Source organism: Ostrea edulis, chromosome 1, assembly GCF_947568905.1.
Source record: "Ostrea edulis chromosome 1, xbOstEdul1.1, whole genome shotgun sequence".
NCBI lineage: Eukaryota > Metazoa > Mollusca > Bivalvia > Ostreida > Ostreidae > Ostrea > Ostrea edulis.
The window spans coordinates 21,016,835-21,025,578 of record NC_079164.1 but is presented as its reverse complement, the minus strand read 5'-3'; the positions used below and the strand labels follow the sequence as shown (position 1 = coordinate 21,025,578).

The window sequence follows — 8,744 nt, the reverse complement described above, 5'->3', positions numbered from 1 at the left end:
TACTTAGCCCAACACTCAAAGTTATACCGGTGGTTTGTACTTTTATAAAACAATCACTAGAAATAAAAGTCCCACGTCGGTTTAATAAATGAGTAAATTTCTTACACCTATTGTATATTATAAGCGAGTATATGTGTATGTATATATATAAATATGTGTGGAAGCATATGTATGTGCATGTATTATCTAAATGTTATTGTTCCTAATTTGTTCATTTGTTTGCTTGACCAATATGGGTGTATTCTGCAATAATATAGGGTTATTGAACTTATATTGGTGAATGGCTGTAAAAATGCACGAGCTTGCGAGTGTATTTTGACAGCCAACGAGTGCCAATATTCACCTATATAAGTTCAATAACCCTTTTATTATTTAGTTGTTAAATCATATCCCTTTTCACTCAAACTACTCCAAAATAGACGAGAATTCATCAATATTGGCAGTGTGTAATAACAGCATGCATTTCTTAACTGTTCAATATTTAACCCGTCATTAATGCATGAAGCAAACTGATTTTGTAAATGGGGACATCATAATCTATGTACAGTAAAACATTTTGCTTAAGTAAATATCAAATACCGGCTCTGTCAGATTCGGAGGACCGTCGTTTGACATTTTGGCTTGTTTACGTCGTTACGGTAACGTCAATATTGAACGCTCATACTCGGAATGTTTCGGGCGCACACAATTTACGCAATGCAAAGTTAGCGTTCAATAAATTCTCAAGATATTGAACGCTAACATTCTCTAGATTTTACGCAGATTTTATATTAGACTATTTATAAGCTATATAATAAAGTATTATTATTATTATTAATTTTAATCGTCAGATTAAGAGAAGTAGAAAATGTGCAGATGTTTACGCCAGACAGACAGTCGCCTGACTAAACATAACCTGAATAGGATTCACTTGAACTTTCACCTCATGCAGATGAGCTGAATTAATACTTGGAAGACGAAGCTGCAATGCCATGCGGTACGTTTTCAGGTGTTCAACACATTCGGAGAGAGAAAAAACCCTGCATATTTCCAACATAGATGCATACTGCTAATTAATACACAACTGATTAATTATGTCTATAGCCAATGTAATGCCTTATCTGCATTTATGAGGTAGTAATATTGCACAACTAGATCTTATACGAGATTATGTATGTTTACGTAAACACGATCAGTTGCTTGAATGTTTTATAAGTCATTGTCCTGAGGTTCAATGATCAATGGGCCAATCAACCTTAACGTCCGCTTCCTAGCAACTACTGAATTTATTAACTCGTACTAGCTTACACTTGTTCCTCCCAAATTGTTGATTTTATATATATATATAAACTCACGACCTGCAGGAACCAAATCTCCACAGAGCACTAGATTCAGAGATTGCTCGACCACCAAGGCAAGTCCCCCCCCCCCCCCCCCCCCCCCTTAAACTACGCCTTGAAAGAGTACGAAATGAAATATGATTATATGTAAGAAGTACATATGTCAAAAAGGCAGAAAATATGCAATTTTGGATAAAATACTTCCACTGTTAGAACGATTTATTTTACAATATCGGAAATAGTTCGAGCGATTAATTTATCAAACGGTTCAAATGACTTATTAATTAAATCTTTCGTACAATTCGATATATATCAAATGGTTCAAACGATTTACTGAACCGTTCATACAATTGAGTACACACTGCTTATGGTAATACGAAATATATGATCATATATATGGTTATATATATATATATGGTTGCGAAACACGTTTATGAAACATTGCGAACACATTTAGACAGTGTTTTCTGCGGAAGTTACAATTCTTTATGCAGTATTACATTCAATCTAAAAATAGCATCGAACATTTTGCAATAAGGCCTCTGAACGTTGTTTCTATACCATACATCGAATTGCCTACATCCATGTCGTTTGATCAACTGGAACAGAAATAACCTACATTATTTCCAAGGAAAGACAGTAATACATCTTTCTATCTTAAATAGATGAAATACCATTTAATAAATGGTATTCTATACAATGTATACTATTTAACCAATTGTACAAACGATATGTTGAATTGTACAAACGATTTGATAAATTATAAATACGATTTAATGAATCGTACAAATGAATTTCTAAATTGCTGTATTTATCACATTCTCACCGGAGCCGGTAATTTTGTCTGTAATAATGATAGTAGGGGTCTATACCATACCACCTCGTTTATTAGAGGGTGGTATGGCGTATAGACCCCCTACTGTTATACCATTATTACAGGAAAAAAATACTGGTCCCTGTGCCATACTGGTCCACTGTTGTATCGACCCTCCATAACTGCAAGAACAAAATGAGAGTACTTTCTGTTACATTTATTTGTAATCTATAAACTGAGATGCTACAGTCGACTGGCAGTGGTCAGGAACTTAATAAGGACGTAACATTAATGTTGTCAGCCCGACCGTTGGACGCATGCACATGCACCAGTTTTCGCGGTTCATATTCGCAAGTCTTCCCGTTTGAGCCTTTATTCGTTTCCTTGTCATTATCGGAGAAACTGGCCTGGAATTTTCTGAAAGTAATAAAATCTATGTACAGATACACTTGCTATTTGATGTGTGTTTAGAAAACGATCTAACTTTCAGCCATTCGCTGTTAAAAGACCCGAATCTGATTTGATCATACTTTATTGTCCGGATGTTGTAAGAAATGCACCGTGCCCATTGAACAACTAACTCCCCCAAAAATTGTGAAATTATTGCGTCAGTCACTTGATATGTATTAGATCTACATAATTAATCTTGAATAATAAAAGAAACTTACCTTTATGGAAGTATTCAGGTGGGCTGTTGTTTGTGTTTGTTGTTCATCAGTTTCTGTACGGTTTTGCGAGTGTGTCCGTTCGGGTCGTGGGCATTCGTCCTCTGCTGGACCTCACGTTTGGACCGTCCCTTTCCACTATGACCAGCATGGATGTACTTGTGTTGTTCGATGTTGAACACATCTGCTTCGTCAAAGTAATTCTCAATAAAATGGCTCGACATGGCGCGAGAGTAATCCCGATAGTTTGTGTCTGTGTGGAGCTGTGTTTTTGTTATGCTCGAGAAAGTAGGTTTATATAGACAGACAGGTGAGTCATGTGATTCGTGGAGATTAGTATGTAAACGGGAATGATGTCATCATTGTATATTAAATCAACAGCTGTTGACAAGCACACGGGAATTTGAGAAACAGGTCACGGACAAAGAAAGAGGTCGGCAGAGACTGCGTAAACAACCCGATTGATTGCATGATTAAGATTGTACACACACCTACATTGTACATCATGGTGGGAAGACATTATCAAATAATGAATAAACCATTTATATAAAACATTATGTGTCTCTGGTACTATGCAGTTGATAATACATGTAACGTACTCTGTAAGCGATTGATGATAATTTAATATATACATGTAACTCTAGACGTTTCAACTTGTCTACCTCTTAACTAGCCAAAGGTGAACGATCTACTGAGGAAGAGGAGCGGATCGTTAACCCTTAGCTTGCGAAGACGATCATTCTATATTTATACATAGGCCTATTCATCATTTCTAGATTTATTATTTTATCATATGATATACGGTTTCATGTTACACAGTATTACGTAAGGATTAAATGAAACAATGTACAGTATGTTTCAAACTTGGTCCAGTTCTCGTTCAGTCTGATTAAAACCAGTCGTGACGACGATAGTAGAAGGGGCCTGGTTTTAATCAGACTGCATGGTTCTCGTTACGTATATGAATAGTACCATCTCAATTAATTCGAAAATGAACGGTACGTATATGACAATATAAAAATAAATTTAATGATATAAGATCATTAGTCAGCAAGAATTTTCAACAAATCAAAAGTGTTTTTAAAAGTTATTTTCCACCATACAAGTGTAATCTAATAATGTTCATAAATTATGTAAATTGTGTAACGTGCGTATGATCTTGAAACAGTCAGTGAAAAATAAAACAAAAAACCACGCGACACACAAGCGTTTACGTTATGCTTCTGGTACAGATTAGACACCTAGGAGTCACAACTCACCTGAGTCACCTATATCATAAGTGAAAAACTTTAAACCCCAAAATATGGTTCTGCAGTTTGAATAAAACAGTTACAAATCTATGCTACATGTTTTAAAGTATGACAAAAGTGTAACTTTGTAATTATTGCTATGTAAATCCGCAACCCCATATTGAAGCCCCACACCAGCACCCCTGTTCCAGTAGGGGTTTTGGTTTGAACAAAGAATCTTCAATACATATGAGAACATTTACATATCAATCAGGTGAATCTCATATTAAATGAAGATGAAAGATGATTTTGTATGTTATGAACAATGTCTAGAAATCTATTTTTTTTTTATTATTGTGGGGGTGTGTGTGCTAGGGGTGTCCGTGTACATTTTAAAATAACAGCTGTTATAAGTGGTTAGTAAATTTTACATGGAATTTACTGACAGGGCCGTAAATTACATGGAGGCAGCTGCCTCCTCCAACTTTTGAGCCAAAAAAAATTAAAATTTAAAGTTCATTAGAATTTATGTTGTTTCCAATAACTAAAAACATGATACCTCCCTTAAAAAGCATTCCAAATCTTTCTTTTAGAATGAGTTAGTCAAGTAACATCTTAGAAGGCCCTAGAATCAAGGATTTTGCACGAAACGTGTTCAGTGTGCACAAAGTGTGCTCAGCGTCTGGGGGCCGCCCAGGCCCCCAGACCCCCGCCTAATTTCCTGCCTCCTCCAAATTGAAGGTTAATTTACGGCCCTGACTGACCAAGTATTTAAAACATATTAGGTCAACTACAAACCATGTAACAAATATATCGCACCGACTGCCTTTTTCAAAGAACTTAAATGCAGGATAAAATGACTGAAGAACATAAATCAATCTTACTGCATTCCGATTGATTGTATTTAGTTTAATGTCCCTCTCGAGAATTTTTCACTCATGTGGTCTTCTAGCTCCAAAATACATTGCACCATTAGGCCTAATATTTAATGAAGTGCAAGGCATGGTGAGCCGATGTGTGACGTCATGTCTGCGTTTTGATACGACTGTGACAGTGGTAGATCTAAATTAAGAGTTCGTTTTATACAACAACAAAAAGAAATGCTTGTTGTTGGGTTTGTTTGTTTTTTTTGTTCTTTGCCTAAAAAATAAGAACTGCTCAAATCCTTTTACCGTCTGGTAATACAAATTACGACGACACACTCCCTACCCCCCCCCCCTTTTTTCGATAACCAACCCCATGATTCTAGGGTTGTGTATCCTTACAACAGGGGGTCAAGTATGTTGCAATGTATTCAATAATTTTAAACGAATGCTGAAATATTTCATCATTGTGTTAAAACTAGGATTCTGTATAATATCATATAATATCATAGATATCGTTCTGAAACAAGTCATCGCTACAAGGGGATTATTATATGAATTTTATTCTTTTTTTAATTACTAGTAGATAAGTGCGCATAAAGGGGGGGGGGGTAAAATAGAAAAATTGTGGATCCACTCAAACGGTAGCACCGTCAGCATATCACTGTTGAAAATGTAAAAAAAAAAAACAAAAAAAAAAAACAATTAGTCTACGATTATGACAAGGGAAAAATATGTATATCTTAAATAAATATTAATTATCAAAATTATTGCTTCATAACATATTATTTAAATAGAACTTTTGGTAGGAATTTTGGGTTGATCAAATCACATGAAACATACAAACATACTGAAAGTGCAATAGGATTCGGAAACATGTAAATTTAATTTGAAACTCGCGTTTGCAACGCGGCTGTACACGCTTGTTCGTTGTGCAAGAGACATACATTTTCGTTTATGATTATGCACATGGAAATCTTGATGGAGCAACTCTGCTTTCTTAACTGTGACGTTGAAAAATTGAAATTCTTACAGCAATGACGTCATAATAGCCAACAACATGGTAACGTAACAACGAAAACAGGCAAACTACATAGGGTAGTCGAAATGTCAATTCTTTTGGGCCAACGAGGTTTGTATTTTCAAGTATATCATGACTATTTGTTGTTAAACTAATTAATTTATTTAATGACGATTTTTTTTCTACGCGAAAAGAAAGCGTGCATACTAGTATACCTATATTCTCCGTTACAACGTCCATTTCCGTCTGAGTGTTGTCTACTGAAAAACCTAAATATTGACAATCAGCGCGAAAATGTACATACATTTGTATAGAGTTACTCGAGCCATTCCGACAAAGAAAGGAAAATCATATGGTTGCAGAAAGAATTTGCACTCTGCTGTTTGTTTTTTAAGTTCGTATTAAATTTAAACCTTTTCAATACCGACGAAATAGTTCTCTTCCGCACTCGTCCATTGGTGTACATACTACCTTACAGCGCACAGAGTTTTGACGCAATCTTCGGTATTAATCGTGATAATGCATAAAAAAGTTTTCCCAGTTGAAAGCCAGAATATTGTTCTCTTTTGTAATACATAAATCGTTTACCTAACTTCACAGAAACTTTGAAAAAATAAGTCCAACTTCCGAGAATTAGGTCGCCGTCGTTAACCGTACACCATTTTCCCCATGCAATTTTCTTCATTACGTTGGATTTTATGCATCCGTCATCCATTGCAGTCCAACTTAGAATTACCGTTTAAAATATAGCTACTTGTGGTCACCCTCACAATATTTGAATGGATGTTTATCGTCCCTTTCGGCAGATCAGATTTGTTTTCACCAGCTATTAGTCTCCAGTTCAAACGAGTCAACCAGATTGAAACTTTAAATTTCCGTTGAAGATCCGCAGCAAAAGAAGTAATATTGTCCAATCGTTTTGCACCTTTATTCAGTGCTGAACAACCACAATATGGTTGACTCGTTTGAATTCGGAGGCTAATAGCTGATGAAAACGAATCTGATCTGTCGAAACGGATGATGCATTTTTAAACCCTGTAACTAAGAAATATGTTCATTGTTGTATTAAATATTAGCAATTGAAAAGTACCGCCAATATTTGGTAAGCTACGTTACAATGCCTTACATGGTATACATTAAGGCCGAGAGTTTCACTACATATTCTAATAGTTTTATGCTTAAACTAAACTGAATCACCATTTTATTCGCCCCATCCCGTGAGGATCCGGGTTAGAATAGGTCTTCAGTACCCCTTGCTTGTCGTAAGAGGCGACTAAATTGGGCGGTCCTTCGCATGAGACCGCAAAAACCGAGGTCCCGTGTCACAGCAGGTGTACAACAACAAAGATCCCTCCCTGCTCAAAGACCGTAAACGCTGAGCATAGCCTAAATTTTGCAGCCCTTCACCGGCAATTTTGACGTCTTCATATTATAATGAAAAATTCTCGAGGGGGACGTTAAACAATATAGGCCTACAATCATTTATTTTTATTCATCCCATAATGATTGAAAATGCATGGAAGCGAGTATCAATATATAGAAAATTCCTTTGTAGACTCAGCCAGCCTAATAGTTATATATCTACATTCCTTTCTGTGTTAAATATATATTGGGCTTTTATATAAAGTTTACAGATCATCATAATCATAAAAAAAAAACCCATTAGATTCATGGACCAAGTGGAGGTAACCGACAGTTGATTTTACCGTGTATAGCATCGCATCGTTGTTTGTAATTACGTTCCCACTTCTTTTTTTTTTTAATTTCAACTAAAAATACACTAATACTTCATGTACATTACACCGTCCGTTATCGAGAGTAAAAACAACAACGTTTTCTTAAATGGCCTTCACGAAAGGACATTCTCTTTGCAAATATACTGACTGACTATGGATCCCAATCCTACTGGTCGCAATGGCAAGAGTTGTGAGATATATAATAATTATCTGCAATTATATAACTCTCCTATTATTTTATTCTGACGTTTTCGGGAGAGGGCTACAATTCCATATGATCTTCGCAATGGTGCAAAATATTGTTATGGAAAACCTATAATAAGCTCCGTATATTTGTCTGCAACGTTGTTTACACTAAAAAGAGTACAAACTTTGTGCTTGGGCATGTCTAATAAAGGTGGGTTTTTTTTCTCATTATTGCGAGATCTCGTAGGTGTATCTACTAAAAAACCTCAACATTGACAATCAGCGCGAAAATGTAGTTACTCGAGCCATTCCGACTAAGAAAGGAAAATCATGGTGGCAGAAAAAATACACTCTGCTATTCGTTTTTAACTTCATATCAAATTTGAACCTTTTTCAATACCGATGAAATCGCTTTCTCCTTTGTACTCGTCCAATGATGTAAATAAATATGAATCGAGAAACTGGAATACATTGAAATTGTTAAAAACGGTAGAATAGAGCCTCACAAATCGTGAGTTGCAGGTTGTAAATTTATATATTGACTAAGAAACATAGAATATCACTTTACAGATTTACGTAAAGAAAGCCAGCAAATGTAGAGAATGATCGAAAATGTTACTGGAGTTAATCACTCTGCAGCTGCACCAAATGTTACAGGAATCCTAAGGAGTTGTGCCCCCCCCCCCCCCCCCCCCCCCCCCCAAGAAATCGGAGAGGGCTACATTATTACACCTATATGAAAATGAAAGGAGCATTACGACACTCTTTCCACATTCAGTAATCCACAAAATTTCTGTACCTTTTTACAAAATTGATATAATAGACGACAGTTTTCGATGTTTCTTAAAGTTCTTACAGTTTGCAATTTTTTTATGCAAAATATTCTTGTCACGTAATTTACATCACTATGT

The 8,744-nt window shown here is 35.7% G+C and overlaps 1 protein-coding gene across 2 annotated transcripts in view; it reads right to left on the bottom strand.

The window, feature by feature from the left end:
- The window catches only part of LOC125663644 (myosin heavy chain, clone 203-like), a 54,437-nt gene extending 51,349 nt beyond the window's left edge, over positions 1 to 3,088 (bottom strand). For both annotated transcript variants that reach the window (XM_048895938.2, XM_048895940.2), the window contains exons 1-2: positions 2,802 to 3,088; positions 1 to 2,550 (exon numbers count right to left, since the gene is read on the bottom strand). The exon at positions 1 to 2,550 is cut by the window's left edge and continues 2,993 nt beyond it. The gene's annotated coding sequence lies outside the window, so the exon portion shown is untranslated. The remainder of the gene's footprint in view (positions 2,551 to 2,801) is intronic.
- Positions 3,089 to 8,744: the final 5,656 nt, after the last annotated feature.